Consider the following 14,012-nt stretch of genomic DNA (forward strand, 5'->3'; position numbering starts at 1 on the left):
AACTTAAAGAGGAAACACAAAAATCCCTTAGAGAATTATAGGAAAATAACCAAACAAGTGAAGGAACTGAACAAAACCATCCAGGATCTAAAGATTGAAATATAAACAATCAATAAATAGAGAAATCACAAAGGGAGACAACCCTGGAGATACAAAACCTAGGAAAGAGATCAGGAGTCATAGATGCAAGCATCACCAACAGAATATAAGAGATAGAAGAGAGAATCTCGGGGGCAGAAAATACCATAGAAAACATGACAGCAGTCTGTGTTCTGGGTCAGCCAGGGTTATGATGATTTTGGTCTCAAAACTATATGAAAATGTGCATAATGGACTGGTGGGGTGGGTTGGCATGTAAAGGTACATGCCACCAAGCTGGTGACCTGAGTTTGATTTCTATCATCCACATGATAGGGGAAAAGAAATTCATAACTTGTCTCTTAGCCTCCACATAAGTGCAGTGGCACAAGTGTGTATACATAAATACACTACTGTATAAATGTAAAATAATGCACAATGTGTTAAAAAATAGAGGGCTGCCACCACTTTTTAGGATTATTTTGTTATTTCTTAGGAATGGTCACACTATGGATATGGAGGTTAAATTTGGTCTTTGAGCAGATGATGTTCATCAGGTGGTGGAGGTAGGCTAGGGCAAAGATTAGTGCTCAGAAAAGGGCACTGTAGCTTATGGTTGCTTCAGGTTTTTGCCATTCTTTAGGTGTGTATTTCAGAGAATGTTGCCAGGCATTAGAATTAAGTCCCAGTGCCTGAAGGATGTTAAAATTAGCAAAAAACAAAAATCATTAAATGACCTGCTAGTCTTTAGGGAGGGCTGTCATATGGCCATGTGCCTCTTACTAGCATCATTAAGTCTTAGGAGTTGTACAGGGGAGAGGATGGGTGAGGCCAAGACTTTGCTAGTACCAATATATCCAGAAGAGTTCACAGTTGTACCCAGGGTTCCATATGTGCGTTTTGGTAAAATACTTGTGTTCTTTATGCACGAAGTTCATTCCTCCTCATTTGAACTTTATTTATTTATTTTTTTTCCGGAGCTGGGGACCGAACCCAGGGCCTTGCGCTTCCTAGGCAAGCGCTCTACCACTGAGCTAAATCCCCAACCCCCTCATTTGAACTTTATAACTATCCTAAAGGAGAGCACAGGATTAAAAAGTATAGCTAGTAGATATCGTAGAATTGACAAAGACAGTTCCTCTTGAACATAGAATTGTTAATCCATGTCTGGACAGTGTGAGGAAATTCATGTTGCTAGGCGAACTGGAAGTGCAGAGAGAGGTTCGTAGTGCATGATCTGTAGCTCTATGTTGAGCCTGACATCCTGAGAGCCCCTGCCATAGGTACATCTCCCAGCTGCTCCATGGGAATATATTTGTTGAGCAGGAATACCCCTTCTTTTACATAAGTTAGTATATAGATCTGATGATGAGCTTAGTATGGTCTGTTGCTTTATATGTCCTTGTGAGCTGAGCACTGAGAGAATGCAGAATTTAATTGTAACTTTGGCAGTATCTAGAGGCCTCCTGCTTCCATTTTTGTCTTCTATGAAATGTTTTTTGGCCGAGGAAGACAGGATTACAATTTTGCCTGACAGACTGAGATGGCATGGTGTATTCTTGGTTGTCGTAATATTTGTGTAGTGTGGGGTTTTAGTTGGTGAATATTCACAATGTGGGGGAAAGAATGGTACATACTATATAATCTAAATTACCTTACAGGATCTAGCAGTTAAGCTGCTTATGACTGAGTAATGTTGTACTTGTGTTTTGTTTCTTGTAATGCACATATTTTTAAAAAATGAAAGCTTCTTTTAAAAACTTTAAAAAATAATTACCAAAGGTCTACAGAAGACATTATGAGCCCTGCTTATAGTAGAACATCAAAGGCAGAGATTCTAGCAAACAGGTTCAAAGGTTCCCTGGCCACTTCTATGGGTAATCAGCAGTTGGTCTATCCAAGACAGAAGGATTAATCCAGAGGAAGATGGATATAAGAAGGGAGATCACAGTGATGAGGGAATATGACTTCAGCTTTGGTCTCTGATTTATTGGGTAACTTAGATAAAAGACACTGAGAAATGGAGGTGTTGGCCTAGCACTTTTGGTTGTTGTTAAAAGGGCCAAACGAAGGGAGAAGAAAGTCCAACTTATTCCAGTGTTACAGGAGCCATTTCTGGACCCCTAAACTTGAAGTCTCAGGTAGAACTAGTGAACTGATAAGGAAGAAAGTAACGTAGAAGTGACAAATGGAAAAAAATATGACCCAATATGCAGACGGGTGTGAGATCGTGGTAATTAAAGGGTATTTAGCACCAGAACAACTGGAATTATGGGAACTTTTAAGTAAATAATGAAAGACTCAAATAGCCTAGCTTGTGTAGCTAGGAGATATAGGACATATGTCCAGGTGCTTCAGATGCAGAGAGACTGAACAATGTAACTGCACATCTCTCTATGAAACACAAGCTACATTATCTGACGTAGTCAAAGGGGAATCAGTGTCCACTGGACTACTTCACAGGAACTATTGGGGATATTTGGTCTTTGCCAGTGGGGCTGGAGGACAGTAAAGGTATAGAGTAATAATATTGGTAATCTATATGAGGAAAACAACATATGATGTCAGCTCACAGGAACTGATAGGAGTGTGGTCACCAGATACTTGAGGAAGTAGATTCAGCAAGGACTTCTAGAAAGGTATGGAGGGTTACCAGCTTTGATGAGACCTGTGGTGTGACAAGATTGTTATGAAGCAGGAAAGGATTTGGAGGATCTAAGTGACTGAAACCAGCATGGAAAGAGTGTGCATAAAATACCAGACTGCACCAACATGGACAACTCTGAGTAATTTTTGTGTATTAATTTTATTATTATTATTACTTTTATTTTTCCCACCCTCCTATATTTATTTTTTATGGTCCAGTCATTACTTGCCTCCTGGTCTTCCCTCCCATAGTTCCTGATCCCATTCCTCCCCCCGCCCCCCCCCGCAGTCTCTTCTTTATTTTTGTCCCTGAAGTTCTTTTATATGTAGGTCAGATTTGAATGTGCGATGGCAACCCCATCACTCTATTTGATGCCATCTTTATACTGGAGGTGAACTCTGCAAGTTTATTCTTTCCAATGTTGGGCATTTCATCTAAGATCCCTCCCTTTGAGTCCTGAGGGTCTCTAACCTCCCAGGTCTCCGATACTTTCTAGAGGGCTCCCCTAACTCCCACCAACCCCCAAGGTTACACATTTTCATTAATTCTGCTGGCCATCAAGGCTTCTGTACTCTCCCCTAGTACCTGATCATGTCCCCCTTTTCTCTTACCCCTCCCTCTCCCACCCTGGTACCTCCCTTCATCTAGCTCCCTTGATTGTTTCTTCTCCCTCCAAAGTGGGATTGAAGCATCCTCATTTGAGCCTTTCTTGTTATCCTTCTTAAGTTCTGTGAATTGTATCCTAAGCATTCTGTAATTTTTGGCTAATATCCACTTATTAGTGAGTACATACCATGCATGTCCTTTTGGATCTGTGTTACCTCACTCGGGATGATATTTTCTAGTTCCACCTATTTGCCTGCAAAGTCATGTTATCCTCATTCCTAATAGATGAATAGTAATCCATTGTGTAAATGAACTACATTTTCTGTGTCATTTTTCTGTTGTAGGACATCTGGGTTGTTTCCAGCTTCTGGATATCACAAATAAGGCTTCACTGAACATAGTAAAGAGCAGGCTGCTGTGGCATGGTGGAGCATCTTTTGGGTATAAGTCCATGATAGGTATAGCTGGGTCTTCAGGTAGAACAATTTTCAGTATTCTGAGGAACCTCTAGATTGATTTCCAAAGTGAATCCAACAGTTTGCAATCCCATCAGCAATGGAGAAATATTCCTCTTCCTCCACATCCTTGGCAACATGTGCTGTCACCTGAGTTTTTGGTCTCAGCCATTCTGATTGGTCTAAGGGGGAATCTCTGGGTCATTTTGGTTTTTATTTCCCTGATGGTTAAGAATTTTTAATATTTTAAAGTGCTTTTTGGCCATTTGAGATTCCTTTGTTGTAAATTGTCTGTTTAGTTCCAAACAAGTGAAACCCATTTTTTTGAGTGAGTTGTTTGGTTTTTTGGTGGATAGCTTCTTGAGTTTTTATATATTTTAGATATTAGCCCTCTATCAGATATGGAGTTAGTGAAGGTTTTTCCAAATTTCTTGGTTGTTGTTTTGTCTTATTGACTATGTTCTTTGCCTTACAGAAGCTTTTCCGTTTTGTGAGGTCCCATTTATCAGTTTTTTATCTTAGAGCTATGCCACTCCTACCAACCAATCTATGAGCATGGGAGAACTCCAATGGCTCAGATTGGAGGTATATTTAATAAATTCCTCCCGCCCCTGCCAAGGAGTTCAAAACTGTTTCCTATTTTCTCTTCTATTAAATTCAGTGTATCTGGTTTTGCATTGAGGTCCTTGATCCACTTGGACTTGAGCTTTGTGCAAGGTGACAAATATGGATCTGCATTCATTTTTCTACATACTGACTGCCAGTTAGACCAACACCACTTATTGAAGATGCTTTCTTTTTACATTGTATATTTTTGGTTTCTATGTCAAAGACCAAGTGTCCATAAGTGTGTGTTTTATTTCTGGGTCTTCAATTCTATTCCATTGATAGAACTGTTTCTGTGTCAATACCATGCAGTTTTTATCACTGTTGTTCTGTAGATTTGAGATCAGGAATGGTGATTCACCAGAAGTTCTTTTATTGTTAAGAATTGTTTTCACTATCCTTGTTTTTTTTTTGTTTTTCCATATGAAATTGAGAATTGCTCTTTCCATGTCTTTGAAGAATTGTATTGGGACTTTGATGGGAATTGTGTTGAATCTGTAGACTGCTTTTGGTAGGATGGCCATTTTTGCTATGCCACTCCTACCAACCAATCTATGTGCATGGGAGAACTCATCTCAGCACCTCATTGTACCGTCTGAGAAATTGACCATATAATCAATTACAAAACAAGCCTCAGCAGATATAAGAAGACTAAAACAATACCATGAATCCTATCAGATCACCATGGAAGTTTAACCTTAGTTAAATTTCAATAACAACAAAAACAGGAAACCCACATACTCATGGAAACTGAACAACTCCCTACTCAATGTTAAGTTGGTTAGGGAAGAAAGAAAGAAATGAAAGACTTCCTGGAATTCAATGAAAATTATAATACAGCATACCCAAACTTATGGGACACAATGAAAACAGTGCAAAGAGGAAAATTCATAGCACTAAATACCCTTGTAAAGAAATTGGAGAGCTCCTACACTAACATTTTAGCTCCAGACCTGAAAACTCTAGAACAAAAAGAAGAAAACTCACCCAAGAGAAGTAGACAGCAGGAAATGGTCAAACTGGGGCTGAAATAAACCAAATAGAAACAAAGGGAATGACACAAAGAATCAACAAAACCAAAAACTGGTACTTTGAAAAAATCAACAAGATAAACCCTTAGCCAGACTAATTAAATGGCCCAGAGACAATACCCAAATTAACAAAACAAGAAATGAAAAGGGTGACATAGCAATACAAAATGAGGAAGCTCAAAATTCATCAGATTCTACTACAAAAGCTATATTCAACAAAATTGCAAAATTTAGATGAAATGGGGGATTTTCTACACAGATACCACATACCAAAGTTAAATAAAGAGCAGGTAAACTATCTAAACAGGCCCATATCCCTTATAAAAATAGACGTCATTAAAATCCTCCCAACCAAAAAAAAAAAAAAAAAAAGCCCAGGGCCAGATGGCTTTACTGCAGAATTCTACCAGTCCTTCAAAGAAGAGATAATACAACACTCCTCAAACTATTCCATAAAGTAGAAACAGAAGGAACACTACCTAATTCATTCCATGAAGCCACAATCATTCTGCTGCCTAAACCACACAAGGACCCAACATAAAAAGAGAACTTCAGCCAATTTTGCTTATGACCATCAGTACAAAAATGCTCAATAAAAATTCTTGTGTATCTGTGCTGGCCTGGTGTGATCTGTCCAGATATGAGCCACCATTCTAACCAAACAGGTTCAATATATGAAATCCATCAATGTAATCCACTATATAAACAAACTCAAAGAAAAAAATCACATGATAATCTATCTCATTAGATGCTGAAAAAGCCTTTGACAAAATGCAGCACCCCTTCATATTAAAAGTATTGGAGAGATCATGAATTCAAGGCTCAGTCTCAAACATAATAAAAGCAATACACAGCAAACCAACAGCCAATACCAATTTAATGGAGAGATCCTTGAAGCAATTCCGCTAAAATCAGGGATAAGGCTACCTACTCACCCAGTATCTATTCAGTATAGTACTCGAAGTTCTAGCTAGAGCACTAAGACAAGAAAAGGAGATCAAGGGGATACAAACTGGCAAAGAAGAAGTCAATGTATCACTATTTGCAGATGATATGATAGTATACATAAGTGACCCCAAAAATTCTGCCAGAGAACTTCTACAGCTGATAAACAACATCAGTAAAGTAGTTAGATATAAAATTAACTCAGACAAATCAGTACCCTTCCTTTATAAAAATTATAAATGGGATGAGAAAGAAAATAGGGAAATAACACCCTTCACAGTAGTCACAAATGATATAAAATATTTTGGGGTAACTCTAACCAAACAAGTGAAAGATCTGTATGAAAAGAACTTCAAGTCTCTGAAGAAAGAAATTGAAGACAACCTCAGAAAATGGAATGTATTAATTTCACATTCACTTTTCAAAATCAGCTTTCAGTACTAATAAGATTTATTATGTAGAACGTTATAATACATATTTGTTTATGTCAAGAAAATAAGAGAGGGAATCCTTGACTACCTAAATTTAGTAAGGTTGGAGACTGTGTCATCTTTTAGAAGGATTCAATTTAACTCCATATATGATAGTAATATTTTTATTGTGATTTGTGTCCTTAGACCATTTAGAATAAACTGAGGCATATGAGAAGTTTTAAAATCCTATATGGATAGAGTCTAGCATCTATTACTTCTAGTCTTTTTTATTTTCTAATAAGACAAAATGTATTCAATATCCTAAAGTTTTTATTATAAGTATCCAACAGTATAAAAAGTACAAAACAGATCTGTAGATTTCTAATGTATTAATGCAAAGTGCATGACTATATACAGTACATCCTACAGGCAGAGAAGGCTGTGGTGGAGGTCTAGTAATAAATAAAAAAATGAATAAATAAATGAATAATTAAATAAATACAGACAGACAGACCGACAGACAGACAAAAGTAGAGAAGATCCATCAAAGTATACTCTACCATGTCTGAGTAATACAGGAGAATGGTAATGGCTGGACTCTACTACACCAAGGTTGTGGAGAAATAACCCATTCGTTGGGCAGTCTGTGCATGTGCTAGCTTGTACTAGGTAGCTTTTTTCTAAAAGAAAGATATACACAATGAAAAAAACCTATACGATGCCACAAACTGTGCCTTTTCCCTGTTGTGAAACTCTAAAAATCTTTAAAAACCCAGTTTCTAAAACAATCATGAGCAACAGAATACTAAGGTAGACACATACACCTCCTCTACGAGATCTCAAATGGCACTACTGTTTTTTCTGAACTTTGAGAAGAGGCAACTAGACAACTTCAATTGGGTTCCACTGAGAAGCCAACCGAATCATTGAGATCAAGGCACAGTGAATCCCAGACAGTTGTTTAAAACCAATGTCAATTATTTACATACTGTAAGCACTCTAGGAAATATGCCCCAAGCAGCAACAACTGTGCCTGTGCATCCCCAGGACTTACACATTCTGATTAAGTAGTTATTAACCACATGTGTTCTCTACTTTTGGTTGATGCTCTGGTACTTGACCTTGCCATATAGGACCTTGCCCATCCAGGAGACAGGCCATCCCCAGAAAGAGATCTGGTTCTGTTTTACAAGATCCACATAAATCTTTTATCAATATGAAGATAAAGAGAGATAACAAGGTGCTACTTGTGTGCTCAGAAATTGCTTCCTCCTTCAAACTATTTACAGAAATCTCAGTCTGTCCTGCTTAATAGTCAGTAGTACAGGTCTAAATCATCAGAATCTTGACAGCGCCTTAGCATTTAAAAAATTTTAACTACCTTCTAGGGCAGGTAATGCTACTGAGCTATGACAAATTATCATGAGGGAAAACAAGTGTAGCCAGACATTTAAAAATGCCCCAACCACTGCCTCTCCACAGAAAGACTAAGCTACATATGATTTATCACACAACAAATCCTATCTTTGTCCCCTGAAATTCCCTTAATTCCATTCATTAGAGGGGATTTTTAAAAACAACTTTAAGAGCACTTTACAGCAGCATTCAGATTTCCTATGAAATACCCAGGCATTTTAAATATTATGTAGACTTCTTTTTCTTGCAGTAAGCTAGAAACTGGCTTCAGAGTTTATTGGGTAAAGGATAAGGATAGTAACTCATTAAAAACTATTCTAGAAAATGTCTTTTGGCAGAATAGCAGGTATCCAAGTTAAAAAAAGGAGGGTCGATGTGTCTTCTGGTCTTTTTGAAGTTTAAATTGCTCTTTACTGCCTTCTAAATGAACCTCAATCACCAATCCTGAGTGGATATGGGCAGAGGCACTGGGGACTGGTCCTCAGGCTTCTTGGCAGCTGCTTTCTTACTGCTGCAGCAAGGCTTAAAGAGATGAGTGTCCAAGATAACTTCTCCTAAACAACCCTTATAGATGATCCCACAACACATTTTCTATCTTTTCCTAGTAGATAAGATCTAAGAAGGAAAATACCAGAGTTCTATTAGAGCTGGAAGACATTTCCCAATCCGAGCCCTCATCCAACCGGTTATTGTAGCATGGAGACTGGGCTGTAGAGGCACTTGAGGTGGTGCTATGAACATCAGAATTGTGGAATTTGAATTCTTTCTGCAGTTTACTGATCTGGTTGCTTTCCATCCTGATTCCAGATTGAGTTTTCACTTTGTGTAGAGGAAGGCTACTGATTTATTTGAGTTAATTTTATACCCAGCCACTTTGCTGAAGTTGTTTATCAGCTTTAGTAGTTCTCTGGTGGAACTTTTGGGATCACTGAAATAGACTATCATATCATCTGCAAATAGTGATATTTTGACTTCTTCTTTTCCGATCTGTATCCTTTGATCTCCTTTTGTTGTCTGATTGCTCTGGCTAGAACTTTAAGAACTATATTGAATAAGTAAGGAGAGAGTGGGCAGCCTTGTCTAGTCCCTGATTTTAGTGGGATTGCTTCAAGTTTCTCTCCATTTAGTTTAATGTTAGCAACTGGTTTGCTGTATATGGCTTTTACTATGTTTAGGTATGGGCCTTGAATTCCTATTCTTTCCAGGACTTTTATCATGAAGGGGTGTTGAATTTTGTCAAATGCTTTCTCAGCATCTAATGAAATGATCATGTGGTTTTGTTCTTTCAGTTTGTTTATATACTGGATTACATTGATGGTTTTCCGTATATTAGACCATCCCTGCATGCCTGGGATGAAGCCTACTTGATCATGGTGGATGATTGTTTTGATGTGCTCTTGGATTCAGTTTGCCAGAATTTTATTGAGTATTTTTGTGTCGATATTCATAAGGGAAATTTGTCTGAAGTTGTCTTTCTTTGTTGGGTCTTTGTGTGGTTTAGGTATAAGAGTAATTGTGGCTTCATAGAAGGAATTCGGTAGTGCTCCATCTGTTTCAATTTTGTGGAATTGTTTGAATAGTATTGGTATGAGGTCTTCTATGAAGGTTTGATAGAATTCTGCACTAAACCTGTCTGGACCTGGGCTCTTTTTGGTTGGGAGACCTTTAATGACTGCTTCTATTTCTTTAGGAGTTATGAGGTTGTTTAAATGGTTTATTTGCTACTGATTTAACTTCGGTACCTGGTATCTGTCTGGGAAAGTGTCCATTTCCTCCAGATTTTCAAGTTTTGTTGAGTATAGGCTTTTGTAGTAGGATCTGATGATTTTTTGAATTTCCTCTGAATCTGTAGTTATGTCTCCCTTTTCATTTCTGACTTTGTTCATTTGTATACTCTTTCTATGCCCTCTGGTTACTCTGGCTAAGGGTTTATCTATCTTGTTGATTTTCTCAAAGAATCAGCTTTTGGTTCTGTTGATTCTTTGTATAGTCTTTTTTTGTTTCTACTTGGTTGATTTCAGCTCTGGGTTTGAATATTTCCTGCCTTCTACTCCTCCTGGGAGTATTTGCTTCTTTTTGTTCTAGACCTTTTAGGTGTGCTGTCAAGCTGCTGATATATGCTCTCTCCTGTTTCTTTCTGCAGGCACTCAGAGTTATGAGTTTTCCTCTTGGCACAGCTTTCATTGTGTCCCATAAGTTTGGTTATGTTGTACCTTCATTTTCATTAAATTCTAAGAAGTCTTTAATTTCTTTATTTCTTCTTTGACCAAATTATCATTGAGTAGAGCATTGTTCAACTTCCATGTATATGTGGGCATTCTTTCCTTGTTTTTATTGAAGACCATCTTTAGCCCGTGATGGTCTGATAGGATGCATGGGATTATTTCTATATTTCTGTATGTGTTGAGGCCTGTTTTATGACAGATTATATGGTCAATTTGGGAGAAAGTACCATGAGGTGGTGAGAAGAAGGTATATCCTTTTGTTTTAGGATAGAATGTTCTATAAATCTCTGTTCAGTCCATTTGGTTCATGACTTCTCTTAGTCTATTTCTCTGTTTAATTTCTGTTTCCATGATCTGTCCATTGATGAGAGTGGGGTGTTGAAATCTCCCACTATTATTGTGTGAGGTGCAATGTGTGTTTTGAGCTTCAGTAAGATTTCTTTTATGTATGTAGGTGCCCTTGTATTTGGAGCATAAATATTTAGGATTGAGAGTTCGTCTTTGTGTATTTTTCCTTTGATGAATATGATGTGCCCTTCCTTATCTTTTTTGATTACTTTTGGTTGAAAATCCATTTTATTTGATATTAGAATGGCCACTCCAGCTTGCTTCTTCAGACCATTTTCTTAGAAAGTTGTTTTCCAGCTTTTTACTCTGAGGTAGTGTCTGTCTTTGTCTCTGAGGTGTGTTTCCGGTAGGCAGCAAAATGCTGGGTCCTCATTGCGTACCCAGTTTGTTAATCTGTGCCTTTTTATTGGGGAATTTAGTCTTTTGATGTTGAGAGATATTAAGGAATAGTGATTGTTGCTTCCTGTTATATTCATGTTTGGATGTGAGATTATGTTTGTGTGCTTTTCTTCTCTTTGTTTTGTTGCCACGATGATTAGTTTCTTGCTTTTTCTAGGGTGTAGCTTGCCTCCTTATGTTGGGCTTTACCATTTATTATCCTTTCTAGCTCAGGATTTGTTGAGAGATATTGTGTAAATTTGGTTTTGTCATAGAATATCTTGGTTTCTCCATCTATGTTAATTGAGAGTTTTGCAGGATACAGTAACCTAGGCTGGCATTTGTGTTCTCTTAGGGTCTGTATGACATCTGTCCAGCATCTTCTGGCTTTCATAGTCTCTGGCAAGAAGTCTGGTGTGATTCTGATAGGTCTGCCTTTATATGTTACTTGACCTTTTTCCCTTACTGCTTTTAATATTCTTTCTTTATTTTGTGCATTTGGTGTTTTAACTATTATGTGATGGGAGGAGTTTCTTTTCTGGTCCAATCTATTTGGAGTTCTGTAGGCTTCTTGCATGTTTCTGGACATCTCTTTCTTTAGGTTAGGGGAGTTTCCTTCTATGATTTTGTTGAAGATATTTACTGGTCCTTTGAGTTGGGAGTCTTCACTCTCTTCATACCTATTATCCTTAGGTTTGATCTTCTCATTGTGTCCTGGATTTCCTGTATGTTTTGGGACAGTATCTTTTTCCATTTTATATTATCTTTGACAGTTGTGTCGATGATTTCTATGGAATCTTCTGCTCCTGAGATTCTCTCTTCTATCTCTTGCATTCTGTTGGTGATGCTTTTATCCATGGCTCCTTGTGTCTTCCTTTGTTTTTCTATATCCAGGGTTGTCTCCCTTTGTGCTTTCTTTACTTATATTTCCATTTTTAATTCCTTTGCCTGTTTGATTGTGTTTTCCTGTAATTCTTTCAGCAATTTTTGCATTTCCTCTCTATAGGCTTCTGCTTGCTTATTTGTGTTTTCCTGCATTTCTCTAAGGAAGTTCTTTATGTCTTTCTTGAAGTCCTCAATCATCATGATCAAATGTGATTTTAAATCTAGATCTTGCTTTTCTGGTGTGTTTGGATATTCAGTGTTTGCTTTGATGGGAGAATTTGGCTCTGATAATGCCATGTAGTCTTGTTTTCTGTTGCTTGGGTTCCTATGCTTGCCTCTTGCCATCAGGTTGTCTGCAATTTCTGATAGTGGTTAGACTGTCCTGTAGGCCTGTGTGTCAGGAGTGCTGTAGACCTGTTTTTCTGTTTTCTTTCAGCCAGTTATGGGAACAGAGTGTTCTGCTTTCAGGTGTGTAGTCTTTCTTGTCTACTGGTCTTCAGGTATTCCTGTGGGCATGTGTCCTGAATCCACCAGGCTGGTCACTTGGAGCAAAAAAGTTTGTCTTACCTGTGGTCTAGGGTCTGAAGTTGTTCCTCAGAGCCAGGTTTCAACTCTCCATGAGGGCAGCAACCAGAAGGTCCTTCCCCGCCTTCGTTCGGGACCCTGTGCACAAGGGGCCCTGATAGAGCTAGGCGGTTTCCTCTAGAGTCAGAAATGTGGGCAGAGAGTAGTCTCCTCTGGCTTCCCAAGTGTGTCTGCCCCTCTGAAGGTCAAGTTCTCCCTCCCATGGGATTTGGGTCCAGGGAGCCGTTTGACCCCGTCCCTTCAGTTGAGTGTGGTGTCTGGACAGCAGTGTTGAGTGCCCCTATCTTCCTGTTCCCAGAGGCCCTATACAGTTTCCTCTTGGGCCAGGGATGTGGGCAGGGGTTGTCACTACTAGCAGTCTCTCCTGCCCTGCAGTCTCAGGAGTGCCCACCTGTTTGGGTGAGCTTTCTCTCCCACAGGGTTTGGAAGCAGGGAGGTCTATTTCTAGTCTTAATGAGCTAGAAAACAAACACAATACTATTAGCTTGTAAAAACAAACATAAAGTGAAATTTACAAGTAGCTATACAACTGAACAATTCATTATCTAACATTTGCATTAATAAAATCTTTTAAGTTGGCTCAAAGGTCTATTTTTTGTGAAAGTTGGTTATTACCATAAAATATTTTAGGTTTTAATTTTAAGCAGTATTTTATATTTTAAAATTTTTTAACCTATGATTCTGGATATTTAAGTGTTCCTATTTCCACAGTTATAACAAATGGTAAAAAAAATAAGCATTTGAATAGGAGGTCTGAATTAGATACTGTCCAGTTAGTTTTCTTGCCCACCTGACACGAGCTAGATTTACCTAGCAAAAAGAACATTAATTGAGGAAAATGTCTCCATCAGCCTGCCCATAAGCAAATCTGTAGTGCATTTTCTTTATTAATGATTGATATTTGGACCCATCCCAGAGAACACAGGGCCACTCTTGGGCAGGAGGGTCCTGGGTGCTATAAGAATGCAGGCTGTGCAAACCATGGGAAGACAGTCAGTAAGGAACATTCCTTCATAGCCTTTGACCACCAGATTCCTGCTGTGAGTTCCTGCCCTGTCTTCTTTCAGTGATTGAATATTCCTTAAGAGATGTAAGATGAAATAAACCCTTTCTTTCCTAGTGTGCTTTTGGTAGTAGTGCTTTATCACAGCAATAAAACTGAACCCCTAAGGCAGACACTAAAACAGTTATCCTCTGTGTGAGTTCTTGTGGATATTGACTCATGCCTCTGGGTTTTATTTTGTCACTTCTACACTAAGAACATTGGACTATTGTATTAGAATATAATGATTTACATCTCTTGTACAAACGTGGGCTAGCAGAGGGCCTTTAAAAATACAAAAGTGTCTCATTTTTCATCTTACTGGTCTACTTCTAGAATGTTGTGCTTACGC

General features: G+C 38.3%; 1 pseudogene; it reads right to left on the bottom strand.

The window, feature by feature from the left end:
- Positions 1-7,763: 7,763 nt before the first annotated feature.
- Positions 7,764-13,183, bottom strand: LOC134484022 (SIN3-HDAC complex-associated factor-like; annotated as a pseudogene).
- Between the last annotated feature and the right edge of the window lie 829 nt (positions 13,184-14,012).

Source organism: Rattus norvegicus, chromosome X, assembly GCF_036323735.1.
Source record: "Rattus norvegicus strain BN/NHsdMcwi chromosome X, GRCr8, whole genome shotgun sequence".
Lineage (NCBI taxonomy): Eukaryota > Metazoa > Chordata > Mammalia > Rodentia > Muridae > Rattus > Rattus norvegicus.